A 19124-nucleotide genomic window follows, 5' to 3' on the forward strand; every position below is an offset into this window, starting at 1 on the left:
AAATCCAGCATTAATCTTTGCAGTGTCCCCAAAAAGGTTTATATCAGCACTTGCAGTATCCCATATCTATGTAAATGGCATGATGAAAGATAAATGTTTACACTAATATGTTTGTAGATATTGAAAAGATCATGAATATAAAATATGAAGAATGTAAGCTGTTAAAAAAAATCTGGATATATATATATATATATATATATATATATATATATATATATGTATATATATATATATGTATATATATATAATATATATATATATATATATATATATATGTCTAGAGACAAGGGTGAAAAAATAATTTCAATGTCAAAAAATGTAAAGTAATACTAGAAATGGTCAAAAGCTCAAAAACACTCAATTTCTCAATAGCAAATATAACAGTTACAAAAGCAAAATAAAAGAAGGATCTGGGAGTGTTGGTCATGGATAACTTGTCACACAACAAACATCAATAATGCTGCAAATGAGTTAGATGTATCATAGATGACAAAAAGGTGATTTTTCACAAGGTTGAAGAGATAGAAAATATATAATAGTAAAAATAATAATAATAACAATAATAATAAAATAAAAACACTGAGAGCCCAATCTTCCCTAGACTGGTAAAGGAAACAGAGATTGTCTTCATACAAAGTGCAGTGATGTGTGATCAAATTGGTTATCAGCCTTGCAGATAACACACATGAAGAGAGACCTGTCATTATCAAAAGAAAGAGGTGATTTAATTACAGTGATCAAGTCATTGAAGGGAATAGAATTTTTTTTATAGAGATCTCTTAGTCTGAGACAGGAGAGTAACATGTTCATGGGAACAAAAAGACCACATGTCTAAAGGCAATTAAGTAATACAGTTTTCCATATAGATGCACCAGCTAACTGGAACAATAAATACATTTAAAACTAGTTATGATGGGTGATGAATAAGAGATAGGACACCATGAGAGTGGCTCATTTCCTGTACTATTACAATTAGCTATAAATGCAATGGGAGATCTTGAAAGTGTAATATCAATCAAACACTTTAACCTAGGTTTCTATTACAGGAGACCTATGACTCCCACTTAACTGGCAACAACCATTGGATTGTCTAGGTATAACTAGGGTGGAGTAACTTAGTTGTTTGGTGTCTTTTGTATGATGGTTGCATGTGGGGGAGTTTGTTTTCATGGCTAGCCCAATTTTGTGCTAGTACTTGGTGCTGGATGGTGATTTAAGTGCAAGCCTGCCACTGTGGTTCTTGTTTCTCTTGGGAAGGATTTTTCTGTGAAACTAATGTTTGCAAGGGTTTCACAGAACTACCTAACTGTAGTATACAGGAAAGGTGCAACACTCATCAAGTCCCATATCCTATTCTCTATTTTTTTTTCTATATAGACTCACATTCATGTACAGTTCCAACTTAATCTATATCCTTGATTTCCAATTATCATATTTAGATCTGAACTCATGTATTGTTTGAGCATTATGGGATATACAGTGTATTAAATGAGTGGCTTTGAATAATCATCATTTTCTAAATCAAGTTTAGTTATTTACTAAATAATTTTAGGACCTAAATCAGCTGGAGTACCTACCTAGTTGTTTTTACCTTATTGCAGTATACAGAGAAAGGAGCAACACTCTTTGGGTCCCGTCTCCTATTCTCTAATCTTTTTTTTATCATGTCTAGCCTCAAATTCATGTACAGTTCCAACTTAATCTTTATCTTTGATTTTCAATTATCATATTTAGATTTGAACTCATGTATTGTTTGAACTTTGGCTATCACCATGTATTTATTCATTCTATTCAGTCAATACAATCTGCCCCTTTTAGTGACCTGAATACTGTAATCATATCACCTCTTTCTTTTCGATCTTTCAAAGTTGGAAGACCCAGTACTTTTAGTCTTTCCTCATATGGTTTATCTGCCAGGTCAGTTTAGTTGGTGCCCTTTGTATTCTTTCAATCTTGCTTATATCATTCACCTTATGTGGAGACCACACTACTGATGCATATGTCTTGGATGTATCAGGGCTTCAATAAGTTTTTCATCATCACTTCATCCATATAGTGGAACGCCACTATAATCTTCTGCAGTAGTCCATCTCTCTCCCACAATCCTGCTGATATGACTGTCAGGTCTTTTATCAACACCAAATCTTTTTACTCTTTTGCTTCTAGGAGTTTAAAAATGGCCTTTTGCTGCTATTGCCCATATTCAGTACTTTGCATTTTTTTATATTGAACTTCATTTCCCATTCTTGTCTCCATGAAAAATTTATTGATTTCCATTTTATGGTGCTGTAACATCTAAGTCACATGGCACCGCTTACATATTTTCTAGAAGTGGCAATGACGGTAGGCCAAAATTTACATTTTGAGTGAAATATTAGGTATGGTAAAATTAATAAAAAAAAATATATCTAAAATGTGATCATGAGAAATAGGGGATGGGGTAAGTCAAAAAGATAGAATAAAAATGTTGAGAAGTGGGGCTATAATTTTTCTAAAAGGCCAGCATTCTCCATAAACATGAGTACCTCAGGTCCTGGGGAGTCTTCTTTCCAAGTGTCTGCAAGATGGAGAATATTCGATCCTCATTATGACAATGGAAGAGGTATTGTTCTTGTAGGTACATCAGGCTGGAACACTTTACCACGAAGAGTCGTAGTGTTGGGGGGGACTAAGCGCATCGTAGAATGGTTGTATTTCCCAGGACATGAGTTAACCATGTGTGAGACTTGTATTTGTCTAATTGTATTTCCCTAATGTTTAGTATACAGGAAAGGAGAAACGTTCATTGGGTCTCGTCTCCTATTCTCTAATTTTCTAATATATCTAGCCTCAAATTCATGCACAGTTACAACTTAATATATATCCTTGATTTCCAATTATCATATTTAGATTTGAATTTAAGTATTGTTTGAGCTTGGACTATAACACCTTCTAAGCTATTCCACATATTTATGCACCTATATGGAAAACAGTATTTCTTCACATCCTTTAGACATGTATTTACCTAGTTGTATTTTACGGGCCTGGAGCTATGCTCGTTATGACCCGTTCTTGTATCTCTCTAGATATATTTTTTGAATTCGTGTATATTTCTGGCATTAACTGTTTCACTGTTCAATTTGTTCCAGACGTCAATCACTGTGTGGGAAGCTGTTCTTTTTCAAGTCTCTTCTATAGCTGTCTTTCTTTAGTTTCTTTGCATGTCATCTTGTTTCTCTTTTGTCCCATCTTAATGTGATCTTTCTTAATTTACTCCCATGACCTCTTAAAGCCTTCCCATCTTTAACCACTTCCATACGGTGACGCCTACGTAGGCGTCATGGGGAGCAAGTGGGTACTCGATGATGCCGACGTCACCACCTTGATTATATTTATTGTAGTCGTACCTACATAACCTTCATTCTCTCTAAACTGGCTTCATCATATTTTCTATGGTTATCAAAATGCACGGGTGAAAGAGAACGAACAATTGAGCACTGACTTTATTTTTTATCATGCAATTATTATAACGCGACATCGCACGTCGGGCAGCTAATGCTGCCAGACGTGCGATGTGCCCCGTAGTGAAGAGGTTAATCAGGAGACCTCTTTTGTCAATGCAATCTATCCCCATTGGTGACCTGAACAATGTAATCATATCACCTCTTTCTCTTCATTTCCCATTCTTGGCTCCATGTAAAAATAGTATCTAGATCTTTTTGCAATGGTCTACCAACCTCCTTGTTTTTCATTCTTCTCATGATTTTTGCATCATCTGCAAACATGTTGACATAGCTTGTTGTTCTTTCCATCATGTCATTAACAGGGACAAAAAACATTATTGGTGCAAGCACTGAACCTCAATACTGCTCTCCAGCTTGACATCTTATTTTTTACTGTCCTTCAAAAAGTCTTTCATCCATTCTTGTAGTTTGCCTCTCAATCATCTAATGTGCTCCAATTTCCACATAAGTTGACTGTGAGGTACTTTATCAAATGCCTTCTCTAGATCCAGGTACAAGCAATCCACCCACCCCTCTCTCTCTTGCAGCACATCATTTACATTTATATCTTCTAAACCTGCAATTTTGCTCCCCTTGCTTTTCTCAAAAGAAAAAAATGTGCTCTTTTGTGAATACCAATTAGAAACTTTCATTCATTATTTTTGCCTGAGCCGAGGCCTTGTCAAAGACCTCACCACCCACTATTACTTGGTCATTTCTTCCATGTCTCAATTTACCATTTATAAACCTGTAAAACAGTTTTGTTTCATCTTTGCATTTATCTACTACACTTCTTTCAAAATTGCTTTCTTCCTCCTTTTCAAATTCTTGTATAGTTATTCATAGCTTGTTCATAAGCTCCTTTTGTTTTATTGGTTATTTTCTTCCTCTATTTCCCCCCCCCCCAAGCCTTTTTCACAATCTCACATTTTTTTGTTAAACCAGTCCTGTTTCTTTGCTTCTTCCTTTCTCTAGTCTTTGGCACATATTTATTAACTCCTAGGTTGTAAATGTCAAGAAAGATTTCTCATTTCCTCCTTAATCTGTTTTCCTAAATTTCCTCATCTTCCTGCTGAAATTAAATTGTAATATGATTACATTTTCCTATTGGACAAAGGTAGTTCAAGGAGCTGATGATGCTTGGCTCTTTGGTTAGTAACAGACCTAATCTTGTGGAAGTGTCATCTCCTCTTACCCAAGTCATTTCCTTTACCCACTGGGTCACTGTGTTCTCCGTTGCTATACTCAACATGGCATTTCCCCTGGAATCTACTTTGTCATTTGCTGCTCATTCCTCCCAGTTGACCTCACTGCAATTAAAATCTCTAATAAGGACTATGTTACTTTGTTCCATATTTTTCTTCAGGAAAACAGCTGTATTCAACAATATTTCTTGATATTCAGTTTCATTTCAAGCTCTTGTCTTGGGGGGAACATATGCCACCATGAAGTCTCTTTTATTGTGTCCTTTAATACTAATCTTCAGGTGAATTGCTTCCAATTTGCTTCTTCCACCTTTATGTTACTTCTCACAATAAATATTACCCCTCCACCCTTTTTATCTTCTCTGTCTCTTCTCTAGGAGTTATATCTATTATTTTGCAACTGTATGTCAAAATTTCTTGGGAGTTTAGTCTCCAATAGACACAAAATATCAGGTTCGTTTTTCTTTATGTACCGGTAGTCATTTATTTCCAACCTGGCTGATAGTAAACAATCAACATTTGCATATGCTATTCTAAGTTTCTCTGTAGTGTTTTCTTTGCAATACTACCTACCTGTTTTCTTAGAAACCATTTCCTCACCTTCTGATTGACATCGTGCCAAAAAAAAATTCTGTTTTTCTTCTTCGGTCCACCTATCACTTTAGGTTTTGCTTCCTCTTGGAGCTATTGTGTCTTTGCTTGTTCCTCTTTGATACTATCTTTCCTAATCCAAACATTTTTCATCTTTTTTTCTCGTGCTAACATGATCTCTTTAAAGATTAATCTATCTCTCCTATCCTCATCTGTTGTTGGCCTATTCTCTTTGTCTTCCATGGTGTAAAAAATATTTTTCTCTCTCATTTGTCAAAGTTTCATTTTCCCTTCTCAATTTATCAATCTTGGTTTTCTGAGCCAGGTTTGTTTCCTATACTTGCTCAAGTTTTTGCTCCAGATCATGCAGTCTTGCTTCATGTGAGAAGATTAAGTCTCTAAATCTTTTCAACTCTGTACAAATTTCACTTACCTCCATGGTAGACTATCCAACTTGAGATTTATCTTCTTTTTCAAATTCATTTCCTACTCTACATTACTTTTTACAGTGGAGTTACCTTTTTGGCAGTGAAGCTTTTGAAATCTTCCATTATTAATGTAAATACAGTAATATGAGACACTTTGTGATGTAAACTAGAAATTAATTTTGATCTTTTGTTTCCTATCATGAGTGACATTGGAGACAAAGCTCACTATCCAGAGATGGGTCAAAGTAGTCTCTGAGCAGCATCTTTGCATGCAATCATATGTCCATGGACGGAAAGCAAGAGGGAATATTCTCTCATCTTGGTAGCGGTAACCAAAGCCCCACCTGTTCTGCCAACTGGCAAGAACTGTTACCTGTATTTACCTAATTGTAGTATACTGGAAAGGAACAACACTCATTGGGGCCCATCTCCTATTCTCTAATTTTCTACCATATCTAGATTCAAATTCTTGTACAGTTCTAACTTAATATATATCCTTGATTTGAACTCATGTATTGTTTGAGCTTGGGCTATATCACCTAAGCTATTCCATATATTCATGCATCTATATGGAAAAATGTATTTCGTCACATCCTTTAGAAATATTGTTTAGTGGAGTACACACTGTGGAATGGAATGGGGTTGGAAAGGGCAGTCCAAGTTGCTGCCTCTTTAGCCATCTTATCAGCCTTTTCATTCCCTGGAATCCCAACATGTGTTGAGACCCAGCAAAATCCAACATTGTATCCCCTACACTGGAGTAGGTAGAACCACTCAAAAACTAATATAACAAGAGGATCAAGGTAAGAAGGACTAACATGTCCCATACCTGAGAGAACACTACAAGTCACCAAAAATTGTAAAAGATGAAATGGGAAGGGTAAACATTATTCTTAAAGCTAAAATAATGGCATATAGCTCTGCCATAAAAACCAAAGCTATACTAGGGAGGCTACCACCTTGAATGAATGAAGGGAATATAACACTATATCCAAACCCATCATCAGACTCTGAGCCCCATTTTTCATCCCGGATTGTAAAAATATCATCCATGTACCGTACCTATACCAAAACATACCAGCTCCTTTGATGAGTTTCATAATAATCACAACAAGTAACACAGATCTTAAAGTTGAATGGGAAGTAGAAGGACAATTACCTTTCCAGGATATTTTGATCACTAGAGATCCTTCTTGGTGTACAGGAAACCCACACACATTGGCAGTTATTTACATTTTTCAGCCTTCATCAGGACAACATTAACTTTAAGAGGTCATGGAAATAAATTAAGAAAGACCACATGTTGAAAGGATATGAAGAGATGGATCCAAATGCTAAACGCTTTTCAAAAGTTATAAGGGCTTGTCATGAAGTCTTGGCTCCTTATAACCTTATCCTTGAAGACAGGATGAGCAAAAGAATTCAAGCCACTCTTGATAAGTTCCTGAAATGAGTCCCTATGCAACATAATTTGTCTGCTGGCGATTTGTCTCCTGACAATCCTCAACCATCAACTTCTATGATGTAACATTTTCCTACACCAGCCCCAGCAAGCAACATCATCATGCATCAGGTAAATTTAAAATTTCACTTGTTTTTATTTTATTGTGAATGCTGTTACAAATGTATGTGTATCAGCATAATTCTTTTGTTAAGTTTAAGAGGTCTCATGGGTGCTGTGTCAGCTGATACATGTTTTGGTATGAGAGAATGTGAGAGCCAAGCTTGAGAGTGTGTTTGTGCAAGTGTCAGGATTCAGACGTGCGTGCTAAACAAAAAGAGTTGGTTTACCCCCCCCCACTTCAATATATGGCAATCCTTCACTTCATCCATTCAAAATATTTTACAGAAATGAGAAGATCATCCCTTTGGGTTACACCAATCTTTCATATATTCAAAAGATCACGAGAAAAAATAAAAAATAAAATAAACTACAAATTGTTAGTAGATATAGACAATATTTATGCATAGACAATTACTGTAGAAAATTAACTTTAACACTAAGATATTCAACATACTGGAATTTGGTAAAAACTGAAAAAGAAAAGAAAAAATTACTCAATGGGAAACAAGTCCACCTTAAAAAAAAAAAAAAAGGAAATAAATAAACATATTAGCAAAATAATAGGTGGAACATAGATTACCAATGAACATAAAAGTGGCTCTTCACAATGTATAAAAAAATTAAAAAATGCCTGATCTACTGTAGATTAGAATAAACAATAGGAATACAGCTTCTACACAAAGTGAAGGATATAAAAAAGATTTGGGGGAATACAGAATAATAATAAAATTGATGCCTTGCCCTGGAAGTAAAATGTACAAATAGAGATTAAAAAATACAGTACTTTATAGAAATGTTCAGGTCATAAAAGGGAGTATATAAAAGTGACATTTCTTGGTTTGAGACAAGTTTTATAAAAAAAAAAAAAAAAAAAAAAAAAAAAAAAAAAATAGAGGTAAAAAAACAGTCATTTATTTATAGGAATAGCTTTGATATACCACAAGCTGAAACCATGTGCAACTTCAAAACTAATTGTGGTAGTTGAAGAAAGAGTCAGGGACCAATGGCAAGTATCTGCTTCAGAGAGTCCTATAAGATTTTCAAAACCTGTCAACCCCCTCAACTCTATCAGGAGGTACAGCTCTGAGGGATTGACATCACCAGATTGGGCTCAAGATCTGACCCTATCAACTTCAACTGCATTTCCCTTTTCACACAAGAGCTGACAACTGGTAATTGTTCCCCTCTTTCTACTTTCATTCGGTGACAGATACAGTACCACACCAAAAACAATGGCCCAAAGTTTCTTCCCAGAGAGATCTATGGGAGGGCCTGGGGACTATTACCAGCCACTGAGAGACTTTGGGTTTTCCACTTGGTAAAACTTGGGGTAACAAGTCAGAATCCTATGCATGTAGCTTCTAGTTGTAACTGATAATGACCAGTAACAAGAGAGTACAGAAAATTTATTAATGAAATTAGTAATGTAATCATTTAAAGACAAGAATGGTAATCATTAATGTGATACCAAAAATAGTAGAAGATATGGTAAAGACTAAAGATTAAATGAAAGTACTCAAAAAAAAGGCAACCCTATTTACAATTAGGATAAATTACTAAACAAAAGCTCACACTTAAGAGATCATAATTTCACCATACAGAACAATGGAAATAACACAGGTCAAATTTCATGACAGTAGGAAATTCCACATTTTTAGCTGGTTTCTATGAATAAATGGCATTTCATGAACATAATAACATTTTGAGCTTGTATGTTCATTAGACATAAAAGTCTATCAAGTTCAATTAAATGTGAATAAAGGTTTTAGCAACATTTTACTCTGCATAACAACACTGTACAGTCACCAGCACAAGTGCACTTCATTCTTGTGTGTGCAATATAAGTTGAATGATATTAACTGTATTTACCTAATTGTAGTTTACAGGAAAGGAGCAGTGCTCATTGGGTCTGGTCTCCTATTCTCTAATCTTCTAACATACACTTAAATTCAGGTACAGTTCCAACTTAATCTATATCTTTGATTTCCAATTTCCAATTGAACTCATGTATTGTTTGAGCTTGGGCTATATCACCTAAGTTATTCCACATATTTATACATCTATATGGAAAACTGTATTTCTTCACATCCTTTTGACATAAGATCTTTCTTAATTTATTTCCATGACCTCTTAAAGCCCTCCCATCTTTATCAGGAGATTTCTTCTATCAATGCAATCTATCCCCTTTAAAGACCTGAACATTGTAATCATGGCACCTCTTTCTCTTCTATCTTCCAAAATTGGCAGACTCAATACTTTTAACCACTTCACTCCGGGCCAAAATCTCGCGGGCAGCATTAGCTGCCAGACATACGATGTTGCGTCATAATACTCGCATCATAAAAAATAGTCACCGCTTATATCGATCGTTCTCTCTTTCACCTGTGAATTTTGATAACCATAGAAAATGTGATGAAGCCAGTTTAGAGAGTATGTCAGTTACGCAGGGACAACTACAATAAATATAATCAAGACGCCGATATGGCAGCCTCACGTATCCACTTGCTCCTCATGCCGCCTACGTAGGCGGCACCGTATAGAAGAGGTTAATCTTTCCTCATATGGTTTATCTGCCACACTGGGGACCAGTTTGGTTGCTGCCCTTTGTATTCTCTCAATCATGCTTATATCCTTCACTCTGTGTGGGGACCATACTACTGATGTATATTCCAGTCTTGGATGTATCAGGGTTTCGATGGGTTTTTTCATCATCTCTTTGTCCATATAATGGAATGCCATTTTAATCTTCTGCAGCAGTATATAATGGAATGCCATTTTAATCTTCTGCAGCAGTTCATATGTCTCTCCCACAGTCCTGTTGATATGTCTGCCAGGTGACAGGCTGTCTTTTATTATCACACTCAAGTCTTTCTCTTTTTCTACTTTTGTAATGTGTTCACTTCCCAAGGAATAATTTGACCATTTCAGTATGATGACACCTATGTAGGCATCAAGAGGTGGGAGTGAAGATGCCATTGGGGTCTTGATTATATAGTTTTCTGTAGTTTTACAAGAGTTACCCCCAGATTCTGTGAATTGGTTTGATCATGTTTTCTGTACAATCAAACCTCAGTTCTCGAATGTCTCTGAACTTGAACAAATCGGTTCTTGAACAAAAAGTTTGAGCTGGAAATACCTCTGTTTTCAAACAAAATTTCGGTTCTGGAATGACACTAACACATGGCCATTGACGAAACGTAAACAGTTATCTGTTGACCACTGAGCTGAATAGTTGTGCTGTGCTTTTATCAATTTTCTTGTATTCAGCATGTATTTTTCCTACACTAGCCCTCAGTCATGGCTCCAAAGAAAGCAAAAAGTGATACTGGTCAAGAAAAAAAAAAAAAATGTGAGAAAAACAATCAAAGTGAAGAAAGAAATTAACGCAAAACATGAAAATGGCATTCGTGTACAGCATCTGATCTTGATGTGCAGTACGGTATGGCAAAGTCTACAATTTGCACTATTCTTAAGAAAAAAGAAATGATAAACTCAGCTGATGTTACAAAAGGAGTGACCGTCATTAGTAAAGAATGCAAATATTTGAGGAAGTGGAAAAGTTGTTGTTAATATAAATGAGAAACAGTTAGCAGGTGAGAGTATCTCTGAAGCATTTATATGTGAGAAAGGGTTAGCAATTTACAATGATCTAGTAAAGAAAAGCCCTGGTACAAGTGCTGATGATGTATTTAAAGCAAATCAAGGATGGTTTGAAAAATTTAAGAACAGAAGTGAAATTCACAGTGTAGTTAGGCATGATGAGGGGGCGAGTTCAAACAAGGAAATGGCGAAAAAATTTGTGGTCGAGTTTGGTGACTTTATAAAGAAAGGTTTTCTACCCCAACAGGTATTTAATGCTCATGAAACCATTTTATTTTGGAAAAAACTGCCAATGAGGAAAAATTGCTGCCTGGGCACAAGCCAATGAAAGACAGACTCACTATTCTGCTGTACAGTAATGCAAGTGGTGATTTAAAGGTCAAACCATTGCTAGTGTATCATTCTGATAATCCAAGAGTTTTCAAAAGAAATTATGTTATGAAAAGTAAATTGCCTGTAATGTGGCAAGCTAATACAAAGGCTTAGGTGACAAGACAATTTTTTACAGAATGGATTCATGAGGTTTTTGCCTTAAGTGTTGTAAAATACTTGGGGGGGGGGGGGAATGCATTCTCATGTTGGATAATGATCCTGCTCACCCTACAGGTTTGGAGGATGACTTAGTTGGTGAGTCTGATTTTATTAAGGTCAAATTCCTATCACCTAACACAACACCTCTAATCCAACCTATAGATCAACAGGTCATAGCTAACTTTAAGAAACATTATGCTACAGCTGTGTTTTGTATGTGTTTCCAAGTTACTAATGACACTCGCTTAACTTTGAGAAAATTTTGAAAAGAGCATTTCAATATCTTGAGTTGTGTTAATCTTATTGATAATGCATGGAACCAAGTGAGTACTAGAACCATGAATTCAGCATGGTGGAACCATGAATTCAGCATGGTGGAACCTTTGGCCAGGCTGTGTACCAGAGAGAGACTTTGAGGGGTTTGAAACTGCTGGATCTGCTACTGCTGTTAAGGACAATGCTATTGTTGAAGAGACTGTTTCTATGAGAAAAAGTATGGGCTTGGAGGTCGACAGTGAAGATATTGAAGAGCTGGTGGAAAAACACAATACTGTACTGAGCTTACCACTGAAGAGCTTGTACACCTTCAAAATGAACAGCAAAAGAAATTGGCTGAGGAACAGCCTTCTGTGGAGGATAGAACTGAGGATATGTCAAGTTCTTTAATCAAAGAAATTTGTGCTAAATGGGGTGATGTTCAAAATTTTGTAGAAATATACCACCCAGACACCGTGGTAGCACATAGAGCACTTAATCTTTTCAATTACAATGTCATGTCACACTTCAGGAATTTTTTACAGTGCAGGCTAAAATAACAAACATTGGAAAGGTTTTTAGTTAAAGAAAAAGAAAAGGAAAGAAACCCAAGAGAAAGACTTTCCTGAGCCAAAGAGAAGAGAAGAAACACCCAAACAAGAATCACCAGAAGTCTTTATGGAAGGGGATTCCCCTTCCAAGCAATAACTCGCCCATTTCCCTCTCTCATCTTCATCCACCTATGCCATCACATCACAGCCAAAAGGGTACAGTACATACATTACATAATAACTGTACAGTGTTGCTTTGTCATTAAATTGATTTTTATGTTTTTCATTTGATTTACACTTTTATGTTTTATTATATGATATATAAAGTGTAATTAGGTAAATAAGCATTTATCTTGTGCTTGGGAATAATCTCTTTTACATTATTTGTAATGGGAAAATATGATTTGGTTTTAGAACAGATTTTTGGAATTATATTCGAAAACCGAGGTTTGACTGTATTATTACCCAGAGTAAAAGAGAACAATTAATACAGCAGTGACTTTATATTCTATAATGCAGGTAATGTGTTGCACCATACATAATTATGGCAGCTGGTGATGTGAGTGAGAATTTGACCCATACTGAAGTGGTTAAGGATAGCCTTTTGCTGTTATCACCCATTTCCAGTAATTTGAATTTTTTGGTATTGAACTTCATTTCCCATTCTTGGCTCCATGCAAAAACAGTATATAGATCTTTCAGCAATATTCTACCATCCTCATTTTTCACTCTGCTCATGATTTTTGCATCAATTGCAAATATGATGGCATAGATTGTTGTTCCTTCCATCAGGTCATTAACACAGACCACAAACATTACTGGTGCAAGCACTGAACTTTGTGGTAGTCACCTTGTTACTGCTCTCCAGTTTGACATCTTGTCTTTTACTACTGTCCTCATGTATCTTTCCTTCAAAAAGTCTTTAATCCACTCTAATAGTTTGTCCTCCAACATATTCCAATTTCCAAATAAATTGACTGTGAGGTACTTTACCAAATGCCTTCTCTAGGTCCAGGTGAACACAGTCCACCCACCCCTTTCTCTCTTGCAGCACATCACTCTTGAGTAAACATTATTCTTGAGTAAAAGCTTAAAAGGTTTGACACACAGGACCTTCCAGATCTGAAGTCAAACTGTCTATCAGTATGTTCATCTTTTCAAGATATTTAGTCCATCAATCTTTCACAATCCTTTCACATAATTTCACTATTGTGCTGATTACTGATACTAGCCTATAATTTAGTAGTGTTTCCTTGTTTCCACCTTTGTGAATTGGCACCATGTTTGCTCTTTTCCAATCAAATGGCACAATGCCTTCTTTCAACGAACCAGTAATAAGGCTGGATTTTGTCCGCTAGTTGTTCTCTACAGTCTTTAAGTATCCAGTTTGAGATCCTGTCAGATCCTAAGGCTTTTGTCACATCCAATGATCCCAGGAGATTGAGCATTTCCCTCACTACTACACTTATATCTGCTAAACCTGGTTTTTTGCTCAAAAAAGTTGCACTCTTTTGTGAAGACTGATTGGAAACCTTCATTCATTATTTCTACCTGAGCTGAGGCCTGTTCAAAGACCTCATCATCTATTAACTTGGTGATTTCTTCCGTGTCTGAATTTATCATTTATGAACCTGTAGAACATTTTTGGTTTATCTGTGCATTTTTCTACTATGCCTCTTTCACAATTGCTTTCTTCCTCCTTGCTAGTCATTCCTAGCTGTTTGTAAGATTCTTTTGTTTGTATGTTAATTTGGAGAGAGTTGGTGCCAACTTTGCCATTGCTCTTTGTATTCTTTCAAATTTCTTTATATTCTTTTTAGTATTGGGTGTCCATAGTGTTGCTGCATACTCCAGTTTTGGTCTTATTAGTGTAACTAATATTTTTAAAATAATTTCCTCATCCAAATAGTCAAATGCCACTTTCATTGACCTTAATAGGTTGAGGATTTCTCCAATCTATTTTATTGATATGTTTGTCCGGTGACATGTCTTTCCTGATTATTACTCAAGGGTCTCTTTCCGAGTTCACTTTTTTGACTTCACCAATTTTATAATTTCTCGATGTTCTATTTTTACTTTTTCCAAACTCCATCATACTACACTTCTTGATATTGAAGTTTACTTCTCACTTTTGATTCCATTTCCAGATTTTGTCTATGTTTATCTGTAATGATTCACAATCTTCCTCTGTACTTACTTTCTTTAGTACTTTTGTGTCATCCATCCATGTCATTTATATATATGGCAAACATGATTGGAGCCAATACCGAACCTTGCGTGACACCATTTATCATTTCTTCCCAGGTTGTGTATTTGTCTCTAATTGCTAACCTCATTTTCCCTACAGTCAAGAAGTCTTTCCATTCTAATAATTTTCCTTTGATGCCACCTACTGATTCTATTTTTCTTATCAGTTTTTTGTGGTACTTTATCAAATGCTTTTTGTAGGTCTAGAAAAGCACAGTCTGCCCATCCTTCCCTTTCTTGTATTATATCTATTAGTCTCGAATAGATTAGGTTTGTTGTACATGATCTACCTTGTCTAAATCCAAACCAATATGAGTTCAGTATATTTTTTTCTAACAGATGTTTAACCCATCTACTTTTGATAACTTTTTCACATATATTTGCTATTGTGCTTGTAAGGGAGACCGGTCTGTAGTTGGTTGGATTTTCCTTGTTCCCTCCTTTATATATTGGTACAATATTTGCATTTTTCTAATCCTGTGGTACCTTTCCTTCTTTGAGTGTTTAATTATATTGTATATTTTGTATTTACCTAGTTGTATTTACCTAGTTGTATTTTACGGGAAGGGGAGCTATGCTCGTGGGGTCCCGTCTTCATTTCTCATTTTATCTAAACAATTTTTAAATTCATGAATTGTTTTTGCACACACCACTTTCTCATCTAACTTGTTCCAACTGTCTATTACTCTGTGTGGAAAGCTGTTCTTTTTCAAATCTCTTCTATAGCTGTCTTTTTTTATTTTCTTTCCGTGTCCTCTTGTATTTCTGTCATCCCATTTTATCAGATTCTCTCTATCAGTAATTTCTATGCCTTTCATGATGTTCATGCATGTGTGTGTGTGTTGTCTAGAAACTGTTAGTGAGGGGTATTGTAGTATGAGGTGTTCTGTGTCTTTTGTGTGGTGGTTGCATCTGGGGCAGTTTGACTCTGTGGTTTGGCCTATTCTTTGTTGGTACTGTTTCAATGATAGATGGTGTCTTGAGCAAAGGCATGCCAGTGTGGTTCTTGTCTGGTGTGAGATTTTCTCTATGGGACTTGCATCTGAGGATTGTCAAGTATTGAGTTTGGTAGTCTTTCTTGAGGGGTTTGTTTAGTTATCAGGTAATTTTTATGTGATGTCTTATTGGGAGGATTATGCTTTCTGTATGCAGGTGGCCTGCTCTATTCTGTAGTGTTTGTAAATTGTTTGCAGTCAATTTGCTGCTTGTTGGGAACCATGCTGTGGAGTATGCATCTTCTAGGGTGGTTCTTATGAATTATTTATAGATGGTTATTTGAATTTTTGTTGTTCAAAGTCAGAGCTACTGATAGTTTTCAATAACTTTGTTTTCTTGTTAATTTTTACTATCAGGTCCTTGGCATGTGGGATGAATTTCATACAAATATCAAATGTTAGACTTAGAATTTTTAGGTTCCTTCCCAATGGAAGGATTTAGCCATTTAGTTTAGCAATTTTTTCCCATGGTTGTCTGAGATAAGCAATGTTATTGTTGATTTCTGAGGTGAAGCTTCCATTATGTTATTTTTGAGTAATTGTTCCAGTTTATTCAATAGGTTTTGGTATTCTTTGCTGCTATTTTGTATTCACTGTGCTGGATTATTATTGTCATCTGCGTATGAGAGAACCTTAGTGTTTAGTTTTGATATAGGAGTTGGTAGATAATTCATATAGAAATTGAACAAGGGTGAAAGTATTGCACCTTGAGGTACACCATTATATAGTCTTTTCATATCTGAAATATTACAGGTTTGGGTTACTCTGCACCATCTTCCTGCTAATGAGTTGGTTAACCACTTTTTGTCATTGTTATGGATATCTATTGTAATTATTTTTTTTTATATTATGTGTCTGAGGACCTTGTCAAAATCTTTGATTATGTCTATAGCAACCATAACTGTTCTTTTTGTTGGGTCTTTTTTATTAAATCATTCAAATACTAAAATAGGACACCTAATTAGGTCAGGAGAAAATGCCAAGATTCTGGTGGAAGATCTTAACAAATTGTTCACATGGTCGGTGAAATGGCAAATGGATGTCAATATCTCAATGTGCAGCATATTAAATGTAGGGCTACATAACCCCGAAAGCAGATATAACTTAGCTAACACTTTTTTGAGAAAACAGGGTGTGAGGAACACTTGGGAGCTCTGAAAAGCCCCGACTTTAAATCCAGGAAGCAGTGCATTAGTGCTAGAAATAAAGCTAACAGGGCATTAGATTTCATTGCTAGGACAGTTACAAATTGAAGTTACAATTTTGGTCTCTGTCCTATAGAATGGACATCAATTCACTGAAATCATTTCAGAGGAGAATGACCAAAATGATACATGGGCTCAGAAATTTACCTCTATTAGATCACCCAGCAGGGCGCAGGTTGATCTAATACAGGTGTTCAAGTGGATCAAAAGCTTTAACAATGGTAACACAAACAAGGTCATCATATTGAGACAAGTGAGCAGGACTCACTTTGATGGATTACATTTGACAAATTTAGATTTAACAAGGAAATAGGTAAGAACTGGTTTACTAATTGGGTGGTCAATGAATGGAATAGACTTAGTAACCATATAATGAACAGTGAAACTATCAGTTGTTTTAAGAAACATTTAGAGAGCTTTATGTATGGGGATGACAGGTGGTAATGGACATGGAACTGCCTAGTGTAGGCCTTATGGTCTCTTGCAGCCTCCTTCATTCTTATGTTCTTATGTACTTATTGTGTGATGTTTGTGAGCAAAGTGCTGGTAGAGTGGCTATCCTTGAAACCATGTTGCTTGGGGTAGGTTGGTATTTCTGATTTGATTCTTGTTGCAACCAACCTTTCCATCAGCTTGGATATTGTAAACAGTAGTGAGATTGGTCTGTATGATACAGGATTTTCTGGTATTTTATTTGGTTTCAAGACTGGTATTAGAGGAGTTCTTTTACAGATGTTTGGGATGTTGTTGTTGTCGTTCCCTAGACTGTCTGTCCGAGCAGTCCCGTCTCCCCAAGGAATGCCACAGCCGAAACTGGGTTTTCCCACAAATCCTTTATAGAGTGTATGTTGTGTTGTTTGCGTGCATGATTGTGTATAATGCAGTCTTCCATTATGTGTTGTATGGTATGGGGTGAAGTGTTACATCCTGGGCAGCTGTTCACAATGCGGTCATCCAGCCTCTTCTGGTAGCTTAGAAGTGCTGGGTGGTGGCCGCACCGCAGTCTGGCCAGGTGGACTCTGTCCTTTCACGGGAGAGAGGATTCAGAAGGGTGGATATCAGGGGGTCTGGCATGCAGCAATGTGTTGTCTTTCAACAATATCAGATAAGGCTCTTATGACAGTTTGACCAAGGTGTTTGAGGTGGATGTCTCATACCGTGTCTGGATCTTTAGCTTCAAATTTTTTTGTTTCTTTATTAGTCCTTCTGTGTCTTTACTGTGGAAAGTGGAGGTGGTTTCAATGTCAGGTTTGATTTTACATATTGCTTTAATTATTTACCTGTTTCCTGATATACTGAGCTTGCAGCTAATTTGGGAGAAATGCTTGATATCAAATTGCTGTTTGGTACTATGTCTTGGGTTGCTGCAACTCCTTCCATGGGGGGAGGGAGGTTAATTATTTCAGAGATGATGTCTGTGACTGCCTCGTGTTTTGTTGGAGAAGGATATGCTGGTGTATAATAGTGTTGAGTCCACTTTTATGTCCTGTTGTGTAATTTGTGAATGAGGGAATTGTTATTTGTGGTGTCAGTTTTGCTTCTGTACAAGTGCAATGTGTGTGTTCACATAGGAAGTGGAGCAGTTGTGCATGTTTGTCTGTGAGTCCATTTATGTTTACCTGCAGTATGTTTAGGGTGTCTTTACATTTCAATGTATTTGTGGGTTTTGTTTTGTATTGGCTACAGCTCTATATTTTGAGCATATTTGAGTAATTTGGCATCATCAGCAAAGAAGTTCATGTGACAATTCACTCCCACATCCATATCATTTATAAATATGGCAAACATTAAAGGAGCCAATACAGAACCTTGCGGGATGCCACTTATCACATCTTCCCAGTTTGAATTTTTGTCTCTATGTACTACTCTCACTTTTCTCCCACTTAAGAAATCCTCCATCCATTCCAGTACCTTACCTTGTATTCCTCCTATTATTTCAATTTTTCTTATTAACTTTTTGTGGTACTTTGTCAAAAGCCTTCTGCAAGTCCAAGAAGGTGCAATCTGCCCAGCCATCTATTGTATTATCTCAATTATTCTCGAGTAAAAGCATATTAAGTTTGTGGTACACGATCTTCCACTTCTAAAGCCAAATTGTTTTGGGTTTAATATTTTATTCTCTTCCAAGTGTTTGATCCACTTGTTTCTGATAACTTTTTTGCATATTTTTGCTACTGTGCATGTAAGGGATACAGGTCTGAAGTTTGTAGGATCTTCTTTGTTTCCTTCTTTATATATTGGTACTATGTTTGCATCTTACCAATCTTGCGGTACCTTTCCTTCTTTGAGTGAAATGTCTATTATCTTGTATAATTTGTCCTCATACTATACACTCTTTCAGTATCCAATTTACAATTCCATTTGGTCCATGTGGTTTCCTAATATCTAGGTTTTTTCATTTGGTCTCTTATTTCTTTCTGTGTTACCTTTATTTCTTTCATTTTAGGGGATCTTTCTTGTTGTCCATCTT

General features: G+C 36.0%; 1 protein-coding gene across 7 annotated transcripts in view; it reads right to left on the reverse strand.

The window, feature by feature from the left end:
* Positions 1 to 19124, reverse strand: part of LOC143034569 (uncharacterized) — a 315113-nt gene that overhangs the window by 123766 nt on the left and 172223 nt on the right. The window lies entirely within an intron of this gene.

The sequence above is a fragment of the Oratosquilla oratoria genome, chromosome 17 (assembly GCF_046742065.1).
Source record: "Oratosquilla oratoria isolate Oo_2021 chromosome 17, ASM4674206v1, whole genome shotgun sequence".
NCBI classification, from domain to species: domain Eukaryota; kingdom Metazoa; phylum Arthropoda; class Malacostraca; order Stomatopoda; family Squillidae; genus Oratosquilla; species Oratosquilla oratoria.